General features: G+C 41.1%; 1 pseudogene; it reads right to left on the minus strand.

Annotated features, from left to right (window-relative positions):
• Positions 1-7,124: 7,124 nt before the first annotated feature.
• LOC145389898 (putative neural-cadherin 2) overlaps positions 7,125-25,330 on the minus strand; it is a 33,128-nt pseudogene continuing 14,922 nt past the window's right edge.

Below are 25,330 nucleotides of genomic sequence, written 5' to 3' on the forward strand. Positions count from 1 at the left end.
CTTGAGAGGCACATGGTACTGTATATGCAACACACTGGCGGTGTTCCATCAATGTTATGACTTTGGCTTAATATTTACTTTCAGTGGTACACGGGCTGTGAGCAATAATTTAGTTTCTTTAAATTTTTTCTATTACTCTCCAGAAAAATGTATACAATTAAATAATATACACAACTTAATTATTGCTGTCTTTCTTTGAGTGTAAGGAATCTAGTGCTAAATTTGGTCATTACTTGCAAATCTAATTTTGTTTAGCAAATGTGAAAAAATGCTGGCACTTAAAAAATTATATTAATACAATGAACCACATCAATTTATCACAGTTCCTTAGGTATGGTGCAATACCACACTGAATGCAATATTTCACCTTTGTCTCTTCTTGTTTGTTGTTTTTTTGCTATGCCTGACTCTGGAAACATTGAAATGAATCGCTCATTTGTACTTGCAAAAGAATAATTGGAGCTGACAACTTGCAAAGCTTGAATAGTTTCTATTTCGAGGATCAAGGTCCAAATGAAATGGAGGAATAGAAGAAGGGAAGGGTAGGAGGTAGGAGTACATACAAGGAGAGTGGAAAGGTTACAAGAGGATGGGAAAAGACAGAATATATGAGAGAAGATGAGGAGCGATTGGGTAAATATGGATTGCGGCAGATGGGGGACGTGGAAGGTGTGTGCAAGATATTCACAGACGGAATCTGTGCAGCAGGTGAAGTGGTGCGTGGGGTGAAGAGAATACGAAAGGGGGTGCAAGGAACAGCATAGTGGAATGAAGAGGTGACACAGGCTGTGGCACAAAAGAAGAAAGCATATGGTGAGTGGATGAGAAACAGGGGTGTGGATGAAGTTGTGAGATGGAAGAAAGAGTTATATGTAGAGAGGAAGGGAAAGGTGAAAAGATTAGTAAGAGAAAGTAAGAAAAGAGTGGATGAGAGATTTGAAAGGAATTGAGTGTAAAGTGGAGGGAATGTAAGATAATGTTCTTGAAAGAGGTAAAGAGAGTTGGACAGGGTGTTAAAGAAGATAGCTGGGGAGTGAAAGATAAAATGGTAGATTACTAGTTGAGAAGGGAGAAAAAGTGAGCAGATGGAGAGAACACTTTAAGGAACTGTTGAACATAGAGAATGAAAGTAATAGGAGTGTAATTGGCTGGGGAATGGCTGGGAGACAGAGGGATGTGAGAAGAGAGGAAGAAATCAGTAGGATGGCAGTTGTGGAAGCAATGAAGAAAGTCAAAATGGGGAAAGCCTCAGGAATTAATGGAGTATGTGGTGAAATGTTGAAGCATGGGGGAGAGACAGTAGTAGAATGGATGTGGAAGATGTGAAGACTGGCCTGGGAGGAAAGTAGAGTCCCGGAGGACTGGAAGTCAGGTATAATTATTCCCTTGTACAAAGGAAAAGGAGAAAAAGAAGTATATGGTAATCGTAGGGGAATTCGTCTTCTTAGTGTGGAAAGAGGAGAAGTATATGGTAGGATACTTATTGACAGAGTTTGAGAAATAACAGAGGAATTACTAGGAGAACAACAGGGAAGTTTTAGGAAGGGAAGCAATTGTGTAGATCAGATATTCATCTTAGATCTTTAGTGGAAAAGTTTCCAGGGAAGAGAAAAAAGTTGTATGCAGCCTTCATGGATTTGGAGAAAGCATATGACAGGGTGGATAGACAAGGATTGTGGATAGGATTAAGAATGTATGGAGTAGATGAGAATTTGTTGGATGCCATGAAGTCTGAAATACATTAATTTCCTTCTAAAAGGCAGAGTAGCAGTAATATTGTGTACTACCGGCATTTGTAGAATTTTGTACCTTAAGAGTGGTACTTCCCTCCTCAGTTAACTGAAGTGCTATTATAAGTGTGACAGTCTGCCTCTCACAACCCAATTCCCGACATTCACACTTCTCACTTTCCACACCCAACTGTCATCCTCCATCCTCTCCACATGCCCAAACCATCTCAATCTACCCCTCATCACCACAACACCAATACACTCCACTCCCAGCCTTTCTCTCAACTCTTCAATCACGAACCAGCCCCTCAGGCCTCATGTTCAAGGACACACTATACTGTACATCCTTTTAATCACTGTCATTTCTGTACATATGAGCCTACAGATCTCAGCTTCCTTTACTGCCCAGGTCTCATTACCATATAGCATTACACTCCTAATGCATGCTGCATACAAAGGTCCTTTAGCAATGAAAGGAGAACCCTCTCAATGTCAGGAGAGGTAATAGCTCCCTGAACTTCTTCCAACCACTCCTCACTCTGGCCACAGAGCTGTCTCCAGCCCCACCTCCAGCACATAACAGGTGCCCCAAATGACAAAACTCTTCCATATACTCAAGAGACTCACTAGCATGATCAATACTTTCAACCTGACAATCTTAAATGATCTCCCCAACACACCACACACATGAAATCAACATTACCTTGCAGTCTACCTCTAATACCACTTCATCTCTTATGCACCCACTTATCACAAGCACTGCACAAGATGGAGTTAGAACTGGAGAGGTCATACTGTATATAACATTCAATTACTCCTTCCCTAAATGAGGTCTCCCTGATGCTGCATAAAATCAATTAGATGTAACAAGAATAAATAAAATACTTCACTGGAGGGATAAATTAAAATATGAGGAACATGCTTGTCACTGAATACTCAAATGCAGGTCTAAATTAGGATAAATCTAACACTAAAATCAGGCAATATATTCTTTTTTTGACCCCAGTTATTTGTAGGTTAAAAAAAAAATCAACAGCAATTCCTAGCACCAAATCTGGAATGTTACAGAAAAAAATAATATAAAGGCTAAGCTGTTAAAAGAGTGGCTAATACTGACATGCAACAGAAATGAAGGAGTGATGTGATGTGGATGTGATAATGTTAGGAGATATACACTGAGGTGGTCTGGCCATGTGATGGAGTGAGAGACTAACTAGGAAAGTGTGAGTGAGTGAGGTGGAGGGGATGAGAGGGCAGAGGAGACTAAGGATGATGTGTAGGGATAGAGTAGAGAGGCATATGAGAGGTGGGTGTAAGTTGGGAGAAGGGCAACAAAATAGCAGGGGACAGGGTCAACATGCAGGCAATTTGTTTGTGGCCACCCCTTACAGGATTTAAGGGTCTGGCTATAGGTAGAATAGATATATAGATAGACTGACAGACAGATAGATGGGTAGATAGATAGATGGACAGATAGACAGTGCAGATTGCCTGCCTCATTCAACATACTTGACAGAGTGACTTATATGGTGCCACAGCTCAGACAGGATGCACAACTCAGGGTCTCTAGAGGTCCATGTAGAGGTCAACCTGAGAACAACAAATTAATTATTATTTCTACGCATTTCACTGATGACCTTATCTAAGTCACAGTTCACTACCAGTCTTTAACCCAACATATACTTGTGTGTACTAGCTGACAACCATAAATATTTCTATCTATATATCTTTCTATCTGTAGCCAGACGCCATAGTCCTGTTAGGGGTGGCCATTTGTCTTTTAGTTGTTTTAATGGGAGGGGCACTAACCCTCCACCAACCCACTTGTTGACAGGTAGGGAAATATATACATACATTCATTAAAACTCTGCACTGTTTCCTCTCAAGGAATCCCCATATTGGTGTTGGCCATGGTACAGCCAATGTTTCCTATGGACTGCAAGCTAAACCAAGTGCCAAAACCAGCTAATTACTTCCCAGCAGTTGCTGCAAGCTGATGGGTAAAAAGACATTATAGATGTGTGATTAGCAAACAATATGACTCTCACCTTCAACCTAGATTCTGTGTAAAGACAGTTAGAAAAGAAGATCAGCAAATACTTGTACAGTAACACCTTGATACACGATACCCCTAGATATGAAACCCCGGCTTTACGATGGGGGTAGAAATACCACCATACCCCACCTAACGATGGCCAAACCCTGGTTTAACGATGTTTTGATTTTTTTTTTCAATTTTGATGATATTTTAGACTAAAATTGTGTTTAGGTTGATTTACAAACTCTTTTAGACTTAGATTAATGTGTTTTAGCCACAGGTGGGGTGAACATTGTCATTTTGGGGTACAGTTTACTAAACTTGATTTCTCCAGAATATATTTGACGATTTTCATATTTTATTTATTGGTTTTAGTGAGTTATTTACAGGTGTTAGCTTAGGTTAGCTTCTTTTACAGTTGTTAGGCCATTTAGATTGGCTTTAAATTTGTTTTTCGGCTCATTTGGGTGAGTTTTGAACTTGGTTTGGGGGGAAACTCAAGGCTGGTAAATGCTCCCCATTACTTTACATGTTAAAAGTACACTGATATAGGGGTTTTACCTAAGCAGTTACTGTATATCATTAAACTGGGGTGAATGTTTGCTGATTAAGAGTGATGCTTGTGTACGTAATTACCAAGTCTGTAGCTACACTCCACTGTCATGGTAGTAGTTGCCAGGGTCAGGGCCTGGAAGAAGGGGTTGTTAGTGGTACCAAAACACCAGCCGGGTCCAAATGGGGTCTGCAAAGTAAGGCAGTAGTTACTTACTGTTCAATAATACATCTTATTAATGTATTGAGTGAGGTGGAGGGGGGAAGAGGGAGAGGGAGGCTGAAGATGAGATGGAGGGATGGAGTGGAGAGGTATATGAGAAAGGGGGGTGTGAGTTGGGAGCAGGGCAGTGAAATGGCGGGGGACAGGGTAACGTGGAGGCGATTTGTTTGTGGCCACCCCAAACAGGATTGAGGCGTCTGGCAATAGACAGACAGATAGATAGATAGACAAATATCATGTAAATGTAAACAAACAAAATGTATCAAACAAAATGGCCAGTTAAATGACCCATACATTCATTCACATGTCATTCAAACCTTTGATATCTTGGCTCTACCATACAAAATTATCTGCAGTGCAAGTGCAACAATGCACCAGAACCAGCCAATTACTGTACTGCCAATTACTGCTGCAAACTACATGAGAGGGGACTGACAAGTTCATGGCCTGAGGCAGAAGGAGATGAGCTATACAGTACAGTTTTCACTGAATGTGAGTCCAGTTCATCTTGGTGAATGACTGCACAGATAATTTAAAGTTACTGAGTTATTTTTCTGTTAGAGACTAACCTGCAGATGCTATGAAAATATAAAATATCAGCCATTATGTAGCGATGCACTACCTCACTGTCAAGAGGTATCGTCCCCTAGTGTAGCCACCATGTCCTCAGGAATCTCCTTGGTTGTTAATCCCTTGAGACTTAGGTAGCAGATGACTGTACTGACACTGATCTGTGGACAAATGAAATTATTAATATCAGTTGCTATGCGTCACCACTCACATACACTCTCCTGGCCTCTCCACATGGCCAAACCATTTCAAAGTATTTCTCTTAACACTTTCAGTTGCATACATTCTTCTAGTCAGTCTCTCATTCTCCATCCTCTCCACTTGGCCAAACCATTTCAAAGTACTGTACTGAATTTCTCTTAATACATTCAGTCCCATGCACAGCAACACTACAAAGCTTCTCTACTTCCTTGTATATGCCTCTGCATCACTTTCACATGCTAATTAATTACTATACCTAAACTGTCCTGTAATTTACTCTGCTCAGGGGGGGGGGGATTTCAAAAACTGGTCATTTCAAACAAAAAAACAATAAATCACACAAAAAAGGCAGGAGAAAATTACCTAACAAAGCCACAGCTACCAGTACTTCATGACATAGTTTAGTTGATTGCGAGAGAGAGAGAGAGAGAGAGAGAAAGAGGAAATGATGAAAAGGAGGAGGAGGAGGAGGAGGAGGAGGAAAAGGAAATGATGGAAAGGATGAGGATAAGGAGGAAAAAGATAAAGTGGGGGAAGAGGGCGAAGAAGGAGGAGGGAAGTCTATCTATCTATCTATCTATTGCCAGACGCCTCAATCCTGTTTGGGGTGGCCAGAAACAAATCGCCTCCAAGTCGCCCTGTCCCCTGCCATTTCACTCCCCTGCTCCCAGCTCACACCCCCCTCTCTCATATACCTCTCCACCCCATCCCTCCATCTCATCCTCGGCCTCCCCCTCCCTCTTTCCCCCTCCACCTCACTCAATACATTAGCCAGAATACTGTAGATGTAGCAGTAGTCTACTTTTTACCTACTTAATATATACAGGTGCAGTTTAATATAAGCCAGAGTATTGTAGATCATACAGTAGTAGTAGTCTAACATTACAGTGCCTACTTTAGTACATGATGGAGTAGCCTAACATATGTCATAGTACTGTAGATGTAGGGGTGGTCTAACATTACCTACCACATCTTGCCGGTGGTGCAGTGGGCTGGGTGGATGGCAAGTCGTCCTGCGCCAGGTGTTGCACCGTCTCCCTCAAGCGCTAGCGGCCATGACTGCAGGAGGAACTGCCAGGAGTGCTTGGCAAGAACATCTGGCACAGACTCATTAAACTGCTCAGGTTCTGTTGGGAATGGCACATAGTTAGGGAATAATATCACCAACATTTTATCCAAATTTCCCATACAGGGTGTTGCATGAAATGTGTGACAAACTTCAGCAAGTTGTTCTTGAGACAATTTTGAGTTAAGAATCACTCCATCAACATGGGTTCATTTCTCATCTATTATGCTCAGGTTCTGTTGGGAATGGCAGCAGATTAGAGACTGGTATCTGCAAAATGTTATCCATCACCACCACCACCACCACCAGGATTATCATCATCATCATGTCTCTTTTTTCCCCACCTACAAGTGGGGTTAGGTGGGGTCCAGAAGGCAAGGAAGAGGAAGTAACAAGATAGTGATGGACATAATCATTTTATCCAACCTTCCTATATTTTAAAAATTCAATGCAGCTTTATAATGAACCATGAGTAACTTTTAAGTAAACAGTTAAGTCACCATCAATTTAACAATGAAACCACCAAGACATGGAGTACTTGGAGAACACAACACCTAAACCCTTCAATCACCAAGCCCTTGCCCTGTGACTGTGACCTTTGACTGATCATTCCAAATACAGTAATGTGCCTTACTTGTAACGATGGCTTTTTGTATCCTGGCTCCCTCTCTGCACCAGCTTCAACTTGTTCTTCAATTTACTCCTCAGACCACCAGCTTCTTTCATCACCTTAGCCACATCTTTCTTCTCTTTGGTCATCTTTTTCCCTTCTGCTTCCTTCATCCTGCAAAATCAATTATCATAATCAGTACAACATTGCCATTTACAGTTGTATTCTTGGTGGATTTGGATATATCTCAGCACCTCTTTCTGAGCCATTCACTGTGCACATTTCATCTCAGTGTGGTTTTGTATATTACTGATGCCAACACTGTCACTGTACAAGCACCATAAATAACAGTGCATAATGCTGAGGTGTAATATACAAAAAGGGTTGTTATGAGAAAGGGTTGTATACAAGAGAGGGGCATGTGAACTGAGAACACAATAGTGAAATGATGGGGGACAGGGCGACATGGAGGCGATTTGTTTGTGGCAACCCCTTATGGGATTAAGGCATCTGGCAACAGATAGACAGATGGACAGATAGGTTGTTAAGGAAGGGCTGCTATCAAGCCACCTATGCTCCCTACACCATTTAACCCTTTGACTGGACCTGATGCACACAGTTTTTATTCAAGCTAACACCAAAGTATTTTATAAAACTATGACAGTTACTAGCAGTCACAGGCTCATGAAAACTAACTAGAAATAAACTCTTTCTCTGTAACTGATCCATCTAAAAGTTATATTTAGGCAAACACTACATGATTATACTCAGGTTTAAACTAGTGCACAACAGATGCTGACATACAATATATCAAGTAATACAGCATCAGTACAGGTACTTCAGGTTTAAAAAAATGCAGCACACATTCAGGAGTGGTATTTCCCTCCTCATTTAACTTACGTGCTATTATAAATGTGACAGTCTGCCTCTCACAATCCTACCCCCGACGTTCACACTTCTCACTTTCCACACCCAACTATCATCCTCCACCCTCTCCACATGCCCAAACCATCTCAATCTACCCCTCATCACCACAACACCAATACACCTCAGTCCCAGCCTTTCTCTCAACTCTTCAGTCATTAACCAGCCCCCCAGGCCTCACATCCTAGTTAAATCAACCCAACCTAATCTAGCTTAACCTCACCTAACCCAGTCTAATTGTATTTAACCTCACAATCTCACGTAACCTACCCATACTTAACATAACCTATTTTGAAGCAGCCTAACTGCATCTAACCCTACCTAATCCTACCCAGTCTCACTTAACCATACCATACCCGACCTAACCCAACCCAGTCAAGCCTAAAATGACCTAATCCAACCGAACCTAACCCAGCTTAACCCAACTAAATAAAACCCATCCCAAAACCTATCAAAACCGACGTATTCTAAAGCAATCTAACCTAATCCGTCTATATCTAGTCGAACTGAAGCCAACCCAACCAAAAATTACCTAATCAGACCAAACCCTGCCCAAAGTGACCTAACCTAACTTTCGATCGGCTATATATTCGCTAATAAATTTTGCTGCCTGAAAAAAAGTCTACGGATGTCAAATTCCAAGTTTCGCCTGTTCAGTGTACTCGTATACCTGTGTGTGTGTGTGTGTGTGTGTGTGTGTGTGTGTGTGTGTTGAGTTGTCTGTGTGTACGTAGGTGAGCCTGTGTTTGTGTCGGGGAGGGATACAGGGTGTGGAGGGATGGACAAGATCACAAAGCCTGTGTGAATGGAGGTTTGGGTATGGATGTTAGTAAATGAGTGTGTGTGTGTGTGTGTGTGTGTGTGTGTGTGTGTGTGTGAACAAAAGGATATTAACCAGCCTTATGCAAAAATATATTGTTAAGAAAATCTTTGCTTGACTGGTGCGATGTCCTGTGTGTTACCACGGCAACCTCCCACACCACCAGTTACATAAACACATTTCCACACCAAGATCCATTAGAGAGTATTGTTTGTGTGTGTGTGTGTGTGTGTGTGTGTGTGTGTGTGTGTGTGTCTAACGTGGATATGCATGTGTGTAAGTGCAGTAATGTGTGCTACGGTGTGTGCTTGTATCAGTGGCTGTGTGTACCAGTGCCAGTGTGTATCAGTGCCAGTGTGTATCAGTGCCAGTGTGTATCAGTGCCTGCGTGTATCAGAGCCTGTGTTTATCAGTGCCTGTGTGTATCAATGCCTGTGTGAATCAGTGCCAGTGTGTATCAGTGCCAGTGTGTATCAGTGCCTGTGTGTATCAGTGCCAGTGTGTATCAGTGCCAGTGTGTATCAGTGCCAGTGAGTATCAGTGGCTGTGTGTATCAGTGGCTGTGTGTATCAGTGCCAGTGTGTATCAGTGCCAGTGTGTATCAGTGGCTGTGTGTATCAGTGGCTGTGTGTATCAGTGCCTGTGTGTATCAGTGCCAGTGTGTATCAGTGGCTGTGTGAATCAGTGCCAGTGTGTATCAGTGCCAGTGTGTATCAGTGCCAGTGTGTATCAGTAGCTGTGTGAATCAGTGGCTGTGTGTATCAGTGCCTGTGTGTATCAGTGCCAGTGTGTATCAGTGCCAGTGTGTATCAGTGCCAGTGTGTATAAGTGGCTGTGTGTATCAGTGCCTGTGTGTATTTGGGCCTGTGTGTATCAGTGCCTGTGTGTTTCAGTGCCTGTGTGTATCAGTGCCTGTGTGTATCAGTGCCTGTGTGTATTTGGGCCTGTGTGTATCAGTGCCTGTGTGTATCAGTGCCTGTGTGTTTCAGTGCCTGTGTGTATCAGTGCCAGTGTGTATCAGTGCCTGTGTGTATCAGTGCCAGTGTGTATCAGTGGCTGTGTGTATCAGTGCCTGTGTGTATCAGTGCCTGTGTGTATCAGTGCCTGTGTGTATCAGTGCCTGTGTGTATTTGGGCCTGTGTGTATCAGTGCCTGTGTGTTTCAGTGCCTGTGTGTATCAGTGCCAGTGTGTATCAGTGCCTGTATGTATCAGTGCCAGTGTGTATCAGTGCCAGTGTGTATAAGTGGCTGTGTGTATCAGTGCCTGTGTGTATCAGTGCCTGTGTGTATCAGTGCCTGTGTGTATCAGTGCCAGTGTGTATAAGTGGCTGTGTGTATCAGTGCCTGTGTGTTTCAGTGCCTGTGTGTATCAGTGCCTGTGTGTATTTGGGCCTGTGTGTATCAGTGCCTGTGTGTATCAGTGCCTGTGTGTATCAGTGCCAGTGTGTATCAGTGCCTGTGTGTATCAGTGCCTGTGTGTATCAGTGCCTGTGTGTATCAGTGCCTGTGTGAATCAGTGCCAGTGTGTATCAGTGCCTGTGTGTATCAGTGCCTGTGTGTATCAGTGCCTGTGTGTATCAGTGCCTGTGTGTATCAGTGCCTGTGTGTATCAGTGCCAGTGTGTATCAGTGCCTGTGTGAATCAGTGCCTGTGTGTATCAGTGCCTGTGTGTATCAGTGCCTGTGTGTATCAGTGCCTGTGTGTATCAGTGCTTGTGTGTATCAGTGCCAGTGTGTATCAGTGCCTGTGTGTATCAGTGCCTGTGTGTATCAGTGCCTGTGTGTATCAGTGCCTGTGTGTATCAGTGCCTGTGTGTATCAGTGCCTGTGTGTATCAGTGCTTTTTTAGATGAGGACTCCAGACTACTGATGCATATTCCAGGGCTGGTCTAATGAATGATATTATCCTTCTCAGCATGTCTTCATTTATGTGTGTGTGTGTGTGTGTGTGTGTGTGTGTGTGTGTTCTTACCTAATTGTATCTACAGGAATGAGTCGTACTGTCCCGTGTCTTAAACCATTTTTATCGTACATATCCTTAAATTTATGAATTGTTTTGGCACACACTTTCATCCGGTAGTGAATTCCACTGACCAATTGCCCTATTTGGGAAACTAAATTTCCTTACGTCTTTATTGCCTCTCTTTTTATGCAGTTTTTTGCAGTGTCCTCTTGCTGATGCATCCCCATAGGTTATATACTTATTTATGTCTATTTTCTCCTTCCCTGATATGCATTTATATAGTATACTGTATATAATATACAGTATAATCATGTCTCCTCTTTTCCTTCTCTTATATTATAAAAGAAGGAAAAGAGGAGACATGATTATACTGTATATTATATATACTATATAAATGCATATCAGGGTAGGAGAAAATAGACCTAAATAAGTATATAACCTATGGGGATGCATCAGCAAGAGGTCACTGCAAAAAACTGCATAAAAAGAGAGGCAATAAAGACGTAAGGAAATTTAGTTTCCCAAATAGGGCAATTGGTCAGTGGAATTCACTACCGGATGAAAGTGTGTGCCAAAACAATTCATAAATTTAAGGATATGTACGATAAAAATGGTTTAAGACACGGGACAGTACGACTCATTCCTGTAGATACAATTAGGTAAGAACACACAGACACACAGACACACAGACACACACACACACACACACACACACACACACACACACACACGCACACATACATAAATGAAGACATGCTGAGAAGGATAATAACATCATTCATTAGACCAACCCTGGAATATGCATCAGTAGTCTGGAGTCCTCATCTAAAAAAGCACATAGACAAGATTGAAAAAGTTCAAAAGGCCGCTACAAGATGGATACCAAGCTTAAGGGACCTAAGCTACGAAGAAAGACTAAATAAACTGAATCTACCAACACTACAGGAGAGAAGGAAAAGAGGTGTCATGATAATGCTATATAAATGCATATCAGGAAAGGAGAAAATAGACATAAATGATTACTTAACATATGGAGAAGCATTAGCAAGAGGACACTGCAAAAAATTGCATAAGAAGAGAGGTGATAAAGACGTAAGGACATTCAGTTTCCCAAACAGAGCAATTGAACACCATATTATGGTGTTTGCAACACCTTAAACCTTCTTTAGTTATACTTGTCAAGTAGTGCCCAATTCTCTTGCTGTATGGGGCTACTCTTGGATCAGCATTATTAAATTCTTTAGGCAACTTACCTCACTCCAGTTACCTCCATATTCACTTACCGCAGGCCTTTGCCGGTTCCACCTTTATATTTTGTAGTTTCCCAACCTCCCGTCACCCATCAAAGAAATACCAGTACTATATGACAATAGACCAGCTGGCCCACGCTAGTCAGCTCCTACACAAGTGTGACTAAATAAAAGAAAGTCATAATCCCACTGGCTGGGGAAGCACCCAGGCACCTTTCTTACCAGTTTATTTCTGTATCGTGGTAGGTGGTGGCGACTATCATCCACTCACTTGATGTATTGCTGCCTACTTCCTCCATAGCCTTTATCATTCTTTTCTTTGCCTGTCCTCCTCTCTTCCTATTTCTCTCATCTTTCCTGTCACTTCTTATGCCTTTTCTTTCCTTTACAGGTGGCTTTACATTGAGTGACAAGCCAAATGATTTCCTGTAAGCCAAGAAACCATTTACAACGCTGGGTGGTAACCATATAACCAAACCATACATGCTCCCTACATGTCAACAAGTGGGTTGGTATCAATGTTCCCTTGTTTATGATCACAAACAAACTGCCACCATTCATACAGCAGTAATAGAAGAGTTGTGTAAGGTCAGCAAAACACATCACTAGGACTCAGGTGCTAAAATGCCTCCTGTGCTAAACACCACTGTCCACTACTAACGAAGGCTCTCTCATTTACCTGATCAATTATCCTGTATTCTTGTCTACAGGAGCATTTTGTTAAGTGCTCAGCAGCAGATCACCATCCTCCTTTCAGGGGATGCTGACCACCAGTCCCCTGAGTTCATATCTAGCTGAGTGAAGTGAAAACAATACATGAAGCTAAATGCTGAAGGATTTAATCACTCAGTTCAAAATGATGATGCCATCCTTTTTCTGAAGGAATCCTCAAACTGAGGTGAGCCATGCTTCTGTACACATGGCTTGTATTCTCATCAATTAAGCAAGCTCCCTAGCCCTTAGCTAGTTATTTTTGGATACAGCGGGGTAATAGGATTATATTAAAAAAATATGGATACTCAGTCTCTCCTTTTCTTATGAATCCATACATCTTTCCATGAATAAAAAAAAGCAAATAGTTGAGAACCTACAAGACTTCTTTCTTCCAAGGATAATAGAAAAGAAACCAAATCAATATACATTCATTCTGAGATACCTGGACATGTAACAGACGAGGTCACAGGCAATGGGAAGGACAGACTGAGGAAAGAAGTTCCTGAGCTGACCAGCCGTATAAATGAAAGTCTGAAAATACCAGCAGGTTCTAGTTTTAGACAGCTGGACCCTTGTTTCCTTTTGTACAGTTTTGTGTTTTATATTTTAAGCCTGGTTTAGTCAGCTAATTTATTGAGTTTTAAGGAAAACTTTTAATAGTGAAGCTTCAGCAAGGCCTTTGATCATCATCAATCATTCATCATCCATTCCTATGGTGCCCCATGAGAAGTGTAGGAGCCCAGGGCTTGGCAAGTTGGTCCTGACTTTTAAGATGAGTGCGACCAGCCTCACTCATCCCTGCTATACATCTTTACAGGCTCAATTAGACTGGAGCGCCTTAATTACCCACTAAACTACCCGAAGCCATAATGTGGTACTGGTTATAAGGTTACCAGTGTAGTAAATGGTTTCCTAGAGTACAGGAAACTATTTGGCTTGTCACTCAGTGCAGAGTCACCTGTAGACAGACTGAAGAGGAAGGAATGAAGGAAAGAAAGACAGAAGAGGATGGAAGAGAAGAAGGAAGGAAGAGAGAAAAGGGCTACAGTCACCCGAGAGCAGTGGATGGTGAGAGAAAGGCCTTTGATAATAGGGGAATTTAAATAAATCTAACTTAACCACTCCAGTAAAAGCACATCTTTTAACTATTATTCTTGCTACTGCCAGATCATTTATGCTTTGCTTAAGGAAGACCTCTGGAAAAGAAAGGGCTAGTATCATCTGATATGAAAGGGTTAAAAATATGCACAGTCTGAGAATACTGTATCCCCTTTATTCTAAAATACCTATTTGATGATGATGATGATGATTCATATTTAAAGCCTATCCATCTCACTACTGTAGTGAAGACAGGGTGATGATAAGGATCATGATGCTTACTGGTATTCAAATCACCCTTTTAGTGACAGCAAGAAAAAGGTTATGATGATGAAGACAATTATTATGATGAATCTTACTAACCATATTTATAACTGTGAGAGTGAGATGCTAATATTGTTACTGTTGATTATGATGACAAAATGTAACTCATGAGCAATTAAACCTGGTACTGACCTAAGAGTATGAAGAACCATACCAGTGAAGCCACCAGTGTCGCCAGGGAGAGGGTGAAGCCATGTTCCACCACTGACCTTGCCTCACAGTGCTGCCCTGCAATACACATCAGTCACTGCCTCTGTTCTTGGGAAGCAGCTGTGTTATCATTAGCTTAAAGGACCCTGTAGTACCTCTTCCTTCACAATTTGGTATACCTTTGAATACCTATTAATTTTCTCTTTGCATATACAGTATAAATACAGCTTCATATCAGAACATGATTTTTTTTATTAAGAAATATTTAATGAAATTATAAGAAACTGTATTTTAAATATATTCATGTCTTTTTATATATTTACTGTCTCCCTCTGTCTGTATTTCCTCCTGCCTATGATCTCCAGTCTTTCAAACGTAGTGTGTCCAGGCATCTCAAAATGATCGGATCTTGAATTTGGCTCTCTATTGTATTTTGTTTTTCTCTTGAGGGAACTGTTACTGCGGGCTCATGGCCTTTGGTTCCTTCTTCCTCGCATAAAAAAAAAAAAAAAACATGGATTATATTATTTAGAGTTTACTGACCACAAACACTCTACGTAAATGTACATAAACATGGTCAAGCTCTTTTGGTCAAAAGACTGGGAAGCATGAGAGTTGGCAAAACTTGAGAAACACAGCAATAAAGCAATAAGCAGCATGTATTTTGGGTCTCACCAATGTAGGAGGAAGGACAGTGGCAAAAATACCCTGGGCTGGCATTGGCACAGGTTCCACCATTAAGACAGGGTGACCACTGACACTCATCAACGTCTTCACAGTGCCCACCCTCTCGTGTAACCTCTGATCCCTCTAGGCACCTGAAGGTCCATGGTTAACAATTATTTTAATTACTCTGCAGGACATATAAATCTTCACAGCAGTTAATTATATCATCATCATCATCATCATCATCATCATCATCATCATCCGGACCTCCTTTCCCACCCAAAGGCAGGGTGAGGAGTAGCAATGTCCAGACAGCCCAAAATTGCCCAATCCAATGGGCCACGCTTCCATTCACTCATCATTCAAGCCCCCGGAATCCTGGCTCTATCGGATACGCCAAAAACATTCACCACGTTATGTAGCTTCACAGTTAATTATATTCTAGAATAATTTTGCTTTGTCATATTTTTTCCTGTAATACAATACTTAATTCACTCTGGTTTGGTTTCTGGTGTCTGATAACCCTATGAGCGAGGATGAAAGTATAAACAGTATCATGCTAGTGAAGAGACACAGACAGACAGACAGACAAAGAAATATTGTACATTCATACATTCTGTAATCCAGTGTTCCTTGTTCGCCAAAGTCAACCTTTTCTTTCATTGTTCGTAAAGAATTCTGGTCAAGTTCTCTAAGCATGAGGCCCTTTCATGCAGTTTCATTCCACATCTTCCTTGGTCTAACAATGGGGGCTATCCCTCCCACATTCAGCTCTCCCATCCAATAGCTCTCACACATTCTCACCATGTGTTCAAACCACTTTGACCTGTCCATGTGCATTACCCCACTAACATTCTCAATAGCCATGCAATCTCTTAATTTGTCCACAATGTTTGTTTCTTAATGTGGAACTTCCTCTTAATTTCCTCACACTGTGTATTTCTTAGTGTGGAATATATTACAAACTAACAGATGTGGACAGAATGAGACATGCAGATAAAGAGAGATAAAGAAAGTACTGTACTAACCCACATTCATGCCTCCACCAGACATCAATACAGGTGAATGGGGTGAGGCAGGTGACATTATTGCAGGCTGGTGGGGCAGTACAGCCAGCAGACACACTAGTGAACATGGTGGCTTGGGCTAGGGCTGATGTGTTAACCAGAGGTGGCAGGGGCAGTGGCACTCCAGACACTCGTAGGTCATCCAGGCAACCTTAAACATCATTGGAGGAACACATATATAACAAAAAAGAAGGTCCAAATTACCAAACACACGGATCTAGTCATACAACCATAATATAATACTGCTCCATCAAGAGAGAAGAGGTCTTTGGCTGTGTGACACAGTTCAAACAGATCCACACTGTAAAAGAGATTAAGGAGATCTTATTGTATGTCTAGACACTTGGACACATACCATGAGTGAGATACAAAATAAAAAAGGCTAATTATCAGTGAACTTAAACATCTAAATTTTTGGAAGAGACAGAGAGAACATGCGTCTGGGCACTCAAGACACCTGCAGGTCACTGAGGCAGCCTGACAAACATCATATATTACAAAAGAAAGATCTGGACAGTAAGTCCTAGTTATAAATAGTCTTTATTAGGTAAAAAATAATTGGTAACAGCCTCATTTTTGCTGCCCCATTGCAAGCCACACAGAGTTCAGGGCTTGGTAGGGTTAATAACTACACTTCCATAATCCAGTTAATTTAAGTCATAAGAAACCATCCTACATCCCTGACAACATTACAAATTAAAGAAAAACCTCTGGCCTCTTGCAATCAAACCATGGCACATTTGTACACAACTTTCTCTAACTGGATTTCTATCAGTAAATTATATAAAAATTACTGATTACAGATCCACTGCTACCTATAAAGGAGCTTTACTAGTTTTCCCTAACTTGTAGTATAGTACCAGTTGTATGGAGAACTTTGAGATACAGTATATTGAAAAAAAAAATCTTGTGATTGAACTGACAACTGCCTCAATAACAAACACTAATATCGACATTCATAAAAATGGTGGAAAATGCTAATACTCATGGAAATGGTGGCCAGCGAAGGACAAAAAGACCTTAATGTCATGAAAACTGTGAAGAACAAAAGGCAAAAAGGACTTATCATCAAGGCAGTCATCATGAACAATGGGTTAAAAGAACTTACCATTAAGAGAGCTATGCAGAACAAAAGGCAAAAAGATCTTACCATCATGGAAGTCATGATGACCAACATAGAGGCTCACTCCTACATACTCTGGTGAGCCTCCTACGTAGACCCCCTCCTGTCGGTCCACCAGGAGGGGTGTGGACCATCCCTGGGGGGAGGCAGGGGCTGGGGTAGCATTGTACAGTGGGCCATCACCTTGGTCCACCTCCATCTCTGCCCACTCACCTACCCTGTCCTCACAAAAACATAATTATTATTGTTGGATGTGTTATTGTAGTCTTCAGTATCATCATCCTCATCCTCATCAACATCTATCTCTCTATCGATCTATCAACTGCCACAAGCCTTAATACCATAAGGGGTGGCCAGAATCAAATCGCCTCCGTGTTGCCCTGTCCCCCGTCATTTCACTGCCCGCCCGCCGGCGCACATCCCCTTTCTCATATACCTCTCCACTTCATCCCTCCATCTCATCCTCCATTTCCCCTTCCCTCTCCTCCCCTCTCCTTCACTCACATACACTCTCCTCATTGGTCTCTCAGTTTACATCCTCTCCACATAGCCAACATCATCATCATCATCATAATTAGTCACTCTGGTTCACTTCCATCTCTGTTCACTCACAAACTCTATCCTCACAAATGTAACACCATTATTCTGGTTGTTGGCACTGTTTTCATTATATCATCACTATTCACTCACACACTCTGCCCTCACAAAAACATTAATATTATTCATATAATAATATTATTATTCTATGGATGTCGGGCCCATTTCACTAAGCATGCTTTTGGTACTTCTCCTAATTTCATATTTCTTCTTTTCTTGCATCAGCATCCTACTTCATTCTATTTTTAAGTGAAAAAAACATGAGGATAACAATGATGATAAAGTTATTATTATTACCGCCACCAATGAAGTTGAAGGAGGTTATATATTCACCTACATTTGTCTGTCTGTCCAGACAGTATCTCCAAAAGTTCTCAATTATATCAATGAAGTTTAGTGGAAGGGTGGGCCATGGGCCAAGGAAGAATTTATTAAATTTTGGGGTGGATCCAAATCTGGATCATGCATTGGCGGAGGTATGCGCTCTTTGAGTGCTTCCTAGTTATTATTATTATTATTTATCATTATTATTAATACCACATTATTATAATTTTGAAATTAAAACCTTACACAGTACCTTCGGATATATATGGTGTGCCACTGCCCATCAGTAAGGACGACCTGGGTGAGGCAGAGGTGTGTGAGTGCAGCAGGGTGTAGCAGCAGCTTCAGACACACCCGCCCACTGACTAGGTGTAGCGCTGCCAGGTCACGCCCATGTTGTGACCCCACCCACACCAGCTGACCAGAGTGTTCCCACGTACGAAACCTTACAAATATATAACAGTGAGTCCTCAATACAGCTGGGTCCCATTAAATGAGTGGGATGTGTTGATGGAAGACTGCTTGGATAGCAAAAGAGCAGACACTTGTATATCAAACAAAATAAAAGGATCGTGAAACTCATATAACAGAGTACATAAATTAAGAGAAAAATAGGGTTAGGCTAACTGACCCTGCTCGCATAACTGAGATCGGGTCTAAATTGCCCATTCTCATATCACTGGTTTCTTGTATAGCAGATACTTGTATAACAGGACCTGCTTGTGTAAATAACATTTTTAAAGTCCTCTGCTTTTATTGTTCCCATGTCCACAACCTTACAAAAAATATTTTTACCATATCCCCTTGCTGTATGTTGCCTCTTTTCATGTTATTATACAGTAAGAACCTCTTCATCCTTACATGTCTCTTTAAAAATTAATAACATATTTTCTGGCTAGAATAAAATACAGTTGACATTATCCAGCAGCAGGATAATGGAGACTTTTTCTAACCCTTCCACCCCAAGGCATCTCTCCTTAGCTGAATAAATCACTAGGTATTTGTCAGAATAAAATATAAAGCATCTCCTCTGGTTGAATGGGTCTACAGTAAATAATGGTAAAACATCGCTCTCATCTTAAATGTCAGGACCAACTTGCCTAACCCCCGGCTCCTACACTCCTCATGGGGCAATGTAGGATTGGATGATGGATGGATGGATGGAAAACTAATTTGTCAATCAAAAATCCACTATAACCTATAAATATTAATTCCACTGGTTCCCCAATTTTCATCACCAATCTATCTATCTATCTATCTATTGCCAGACGCCTCAATCCCGTTTGGGGTGGCCACAAACAAATCGCCTCCAAGTCGCCCTGTCCCCCGCCATTTCACTCCCCTGCTCCCAACTCACACCCCCCTCTCTCATATACCTCTCCACCCCATCCCTCCATCACCAATAAGATGGAAAATGTTGTAACAGTCTGGACACATCCGTGACTTAATAATGAAGACTGTCTGCATGGCCCTTCTATTGATCAGTGGGTAGATGAGCATTTTGATGGTATAGTCATAAAGACAGAATGATTATGAACTAGGAGGAGAGGAGGGTATTGCATATATGTGTGAGTCTGAGGACAAGGGGAGGCAAGGAAGGCCAAAAAGATGTCTGGATATGGTAAATGAGAGCATGAGAGGGAGAAATAAAAGAAATTTCATGAAACAAATGACTTGGTGAGGAAAAGAAATGTATAAAGATGAACATAACACAGATTTCACTCATTTTTTTAACCTGACATGAATTGAACTGGCTTTATCCTACAGGCACTTGTGAGTTACAGAAAAAGAAAACAGACCTTTTTTTTCTTTTACTTTCTCTGAATGGATTATTTTTTAAAACACAAAGGCTCTCTTAATTCCATTTTCTTTAACAGGATTATTTTTTGAAAGGATTCAGTCTTTGGGTTCTACTTCTGCATAAATCAAATGGTTGGTGTAGTTCTTAGGATTTCATTTCATTTGATAAGTTATGGATGAAACAATTTTTAGTAGAGCTTGAACCTTTTGTTTATATTTTCTGCACAAATAACTGGGTTCTTATGCTGTGGCTCCTTAACTTGCCAATAAGCAAGGTGCAGCGGGCTAAAACAACATAAGCTATGTCAAAAGATTTCTTATGTTGTGTAGTAAACAGGGCTATCACATATCTGACTCCTTATGGAACAATATTTTTAGAGTTTTAATCACTGCTTTCTTATTTTTGTCAGTGTCAAAAGATTTCTTATGTTGTGTAGTAAACAGGGCTATCACATATCTGACTCCTTATGGAACAATATTTTTAGAGTTTTAATCACTGCTTTCTTATTTTTGCATATATTAAAAGGACCTAGTAAAAAAGCTCCTCAACTGCTCAATGAGCAAGGACTGAGGCAACAACACAGTCCATTCCAATATCAGAATTTTACTCATATTTCTCACTCAAACTACATCACCCATATGGGTAACTGTCATTCTAATCTGGAATGGACTATATAGTGTACTGTAGTTCCAGGTGATAAAGTTAAGAGTGTGGGAATATGGGCAAGTGTGAGGGGGTATGTAATGATCAAGTGTAGTTCTAGTAAGGAAGGGACTATGACCGAAGGCCAGTTGATCTCACCTGAGCTGGAGGAAGGTGGTATGTGGAGGTGGAACAGAGGTGAGTGCCATCTTGACGTAACTGCTGTGTGCAAAAAAGACAGGCTGAGTGCGGTGCATGCAGGTTTCACCCGCCCAGCCTGACTCACACTCACATGACCCCTTCCCACCCACACCAACACACCTGTTGAAAAGACAAATTTAGAAGGGAGCAATGAAACTATACTTTACACTAATGCCAGTATCAAATCTTATATAATCACAAGGTGGGACAGTGAGCTGTCTTCAGCTGTGTATACGAAAGAACCCCTGCCATATGTTCCCTATTTTTGCATTCCTCTTTGCTGTCAAGTCACAGTAATTTTAAAAAATATATATATTAATCTTCCATGCTATCTATAAAATTTATATGCTTGTATCCTTCAATTTATATTACCAAATGTATGGAAAAAGCTGGGATATATTGGAATAAATAATAAACAACAAGGACTAAACTGTAACGTACTCCCATATCCCAGGGAAAAGAATACTACCTACTGATTACTTGCACGTCATAGACACATAGTACCTTGTGCTGTCTGGCACAATGGACATACACATATTTACCTACTACTGTACAGTACATGCATAGCCAACATAAATTATTATCATACACTCTGAAAGGCAATACAGTATTCCAGGCTTGCCAATTTCAACCTTGTTAACCTTATGGCTGCACTCCTAGTTACAAAGTCTTCCAAAGCAAATCTCCTCAAGTTCCCTAATGCAAAGGCTCATTCTGAAATCACATAATTTTCAAAGTATGTCTGTAGACTTTCTTATCCATATATATGCCAAAGAGGTTAATGGTTAATTCATAGATGGTATACATACTCAATTAATTTATGAATAACTTACCTAGCATTGTTTTGACAAGGGTGTCCAGCAAGTGTGCAGGCGTCCTGGCCAGGGCAACCTGGGGAACTGTCCTCACCCAACACACCTTCACCAAGGTCTCTCAGCTGAAACACACAGTACACTGCCATTCATTGCTGATTATAAACATTCATCTCACACTCACATCAACATCATCACCATCATTTTTACTGCTAAATACTGTAATGGGGTGGAGTACGATCCAGAATAAATGATGTACAAATACTGAATTAGCCATTAAGTCCATTGTTATCTGTAAAGCTAAATTACCAGACTGCACCAGTTACCTCTCCATTGACTCGTAAGTTCCTAATGCAGCCGAGGAATGCAGCATCTGTGACTCGTGCTGGCCCATGCATGCTGGAGGTGTTCTGGGGGAGGGTGAGCCAGGCCGCCCACCTGCAGAGGCGCTGACACACTCAAGGTGCGTTCTTGTGGTGGCAGTGGACCAGCCACTCTGCATTCTCCACCACCCTCACATCGATCTACAACAATTTCTACCTTCTGAAAATGAGAAATAAATACTGTATAAGCAAATAATAACTAAATAAATAAATACAGTAATCTCTTGATTATCCGGACGGCCATTACCCTGACAATCCATTTCCTGGATGTTGTGATCTGGCTGTTAGAAACCATTATTTGTACATTTTTCCATAATATCCAGACAAAATGCTTGCATCCAGATGGAAATTATGGCTGCACGAACATTTTTGCATCTGACTGGGCAGGAATAGCCTGGTGGTGCTATCATTGTTGCTAGGTGGCGATTGTGTAGTAAACAGCTCCTCCCAGACAGTTGTTTTGGCAGTGAACATGTTGGTTTTTGTGGTTGTTCCCTACCTGCTTCAGGCATTGTTGTTCCTTGCATGCCTCTTCCTAGGGTGTGTGATGATGGCCCCTTCACCAAGGAAAAGGAAGAGGGTAGTGCTGACTCTTTAGAAGCAGGAGATCCTGGGTAAGACTGATGTGGGATGGTCGAATCATGAGTGTTGACGATTTTTTTTTCTAGCTTACTACAGTATACTGTACCATGCTCTTGTTCTATTATTCCATGATTCTATTTCATTTTACCATTATGTTTTGTGTGCACACTGCATTTTTAGGTCTGTTCGACCAGACTGAGTAGTGTTAAACAACAGGAACAAGTGTTGTACGATGTACTGAAGTGACCTAACACTGGCTTCCAAAATTAGGTTATGTACGAAAGGGGGTCAGGGGAGAAGTCCATTATCCCGATGGAACCATTACCCGGACATGCCTTTAGCTCTATTATGTCAGATAATCAAGGGATTACTGTAATATACTGCACATCTGTATTTCAAAATCTTTCATTCATCATCCTAACTCAGTTTCCTGCTACCTCATCTATCTATGATTGTTAAATGTATGGTAAGCCATTACGATATCCTACCTGTGGTCCCCAAATGAGATCCAGCCTGTGCCACTCCCAGTCTGCCAGTGAAGGAAGGTGTGGACCTGCCAGGAACACGGGTCCACTGCCTGAGTCCAGTAACACCTGAGGCCGTCCCCCCACCAGCTGCACACTCACAACATCCTCCTGTAGCAAGCACTACTTTAAGGAATGAAGTTCCTGGTGATGATGATATGATGATGATGTAGAGGAGGAGGAGTAGGAGGAAGTTTGTGAATAAAAATTTGAATGATGATATTAAGCAGTGATAAAATATGCAAAAAGTGCTTCAGCAACTTCTCATTGTCAAATATTTCAGAATTCCAAAAAGACAGACTCAATACAAATAGCATTTTTAAAAATTTTTACTTTCATAAACAAGTCTAGAACTGAAATAATGTGTGTGGCTGCTTCATTAAAAATAAAAATGAAAGAAATAAATGAACACAAGATATCACTTGAGATTTAAATACAAGAACTGAATGGCCTAAAAAAAAAAAAAAAAAAGTAACAATTGTATAATACAATATTAATAAGTACAGATCAAAATACGCTGAGACAATGCAAATGATGTTAAATGCAAGTTCCTTATGCCTCAGAACAATTCATAATCAATCCCAAATAAAAAATTGAATTTCTGGACTCAGAGATTCATTTACCTCAGTATCACAACAGGTGTGTTAGGTATTTGTAAACTAGGCAAGTGGTAACAAGATCTGCCAGTGTATATTTTGAAAAAGTTTTGCTTTAACACCTATTAAAGTTTTTTTTTTTGAACTCATAATTTGTCTGAACATTCTCTCTTTCGTATCCCCAAAAAAGATGTTCTGTCTAGAAATTATGCTTGGAGAAGGAGACATTTTAAATTCAGATTATTGGATGGAAGCAGTGACCAAGTATTGGTGAAAAGTGTACTGATGATCCTGGATCTTAGGAGTTGGAATGCTGAGAGATTACTGATATTTCTTTAATGCACTGCACAAGCATAGCTATGCCTTGGACCCCCGCATCCTGAATGAGGTAATATGGGATTTGCTGTTATCACTTTCTTAATTACCTGAAGGCATTGGAGATGGATACCTTCATGTGGTGGCACAAACAGACCCAGATGATGGAGCTGCCTGGTTATCCTAAATACCCCTGACTCCTTTTCCATTCTCCAAATCAGGCCATAAATATAACAACAAAAACCTACTTAAATAGGGGGTATTTCTGTGTCATTGTGGTCCACCCCATGTGTTGATCCGGCATACAATAACATAACTTCAGCCTAACCTGTGTAGAACAATGGTAGCCTACACTTAGGCCCCTTCAAAGTACAGTACTGTGCCTTGAATGATACAATATAAAATTGGTTGTTACTACTGTTTACCCACCTGAATGGGTGTTGTTTCTGCATTAGTGTGGTCTGCCTCCCCTGCTGGTCCAGCATACAGGAACAGACCATCGGCCCGACCAGTGCGGAACTCAACAGAGATGTGTGCATGTGTGCAAGGCTGGATAGGAACTGCCCACGCCCACCCTTTACCTCGAAAGTTCCGACTGAGCTGCTTACAGGCCGACCCGCTGGTTCCCTCTGGGCAGACGCATCTGGAGAATGTGCAAGAAGCTAAAATATTATACTAGAAACAATCTCTATTTATCCTTTCTGCAGAGTAACATCTTTTTATAATACAGTACTTTTTGCTGCTTCCAGACAACTGCATTCAGTCTGGCTGAGTTCCACTGTAAATAGTGTCAATGAAGGGTATATTTAACCCCTCCAGCTCAGAAAGTGTGTCCTAAGGCAAATATAATAATCTGAAAGTAACAAAAATAACACAAATAACATATCACTGGTCTGATGAAGTAACTCATTCAGTACATTTTTGTCAATGAATTTTATCATATTTAATGCAAGATGACTACTGTTTAGTAAAGACAGATCTCTTGTAGTGTAGGAGTTAAAAAAGGATATCTTACCTCTCTGGCTGAAAAGTTTCTTCTACAGTAAATATAACTGTCTGGTGGTAGTAAATAATAATATGAAGAAGTGTCACTGTACTGAATGACTAGAGAGGAGTTAGAACACTTGAACCAGAAGGATGGCATTCCATAGGTATGAACCCCAAGAGGTGACTGTATGCTTTTCCATCAGATAATGTTACAAAGGAAAGTTGTTGTTGTTAAGTAACCCTGGTCTGTCTGGCCAAGTAAACCCTCAACCATAGGCAAGCAACTGGCCCTGCAGGGTCATCCCATGCTACGAATCAATGTTCCATTAAGAACTTCATCACAGCATGGTGTAGGGATGAGAGTGGAGGTTTGGTTCCTGGATGGACACTGCATTTGCATCCCACCCACCCCAGTTATAGGAGGCATCATAGTAGGCCCCACTATTTGGTTATATGGCTGTATGGTTACCACCCAGCA

This window comes from Coenobita brevimanus, unplaced genomic scaffold, assembly GCF_032717465.1.
Source record: "Coenobita brevimanus isolate Jiangsu-jjx unplaced genomic scaffold, ASM3271746v2 jjx.HiC_scaffold_2590, whole genome shotgun sequence".
Classification (NCBI taxonomy): Eukaryota; Metazoa; Arthropoda; class Malacostraca; order Decapoda; family Coenobitidae; genus Coenobita; species Coenobita brevimanus.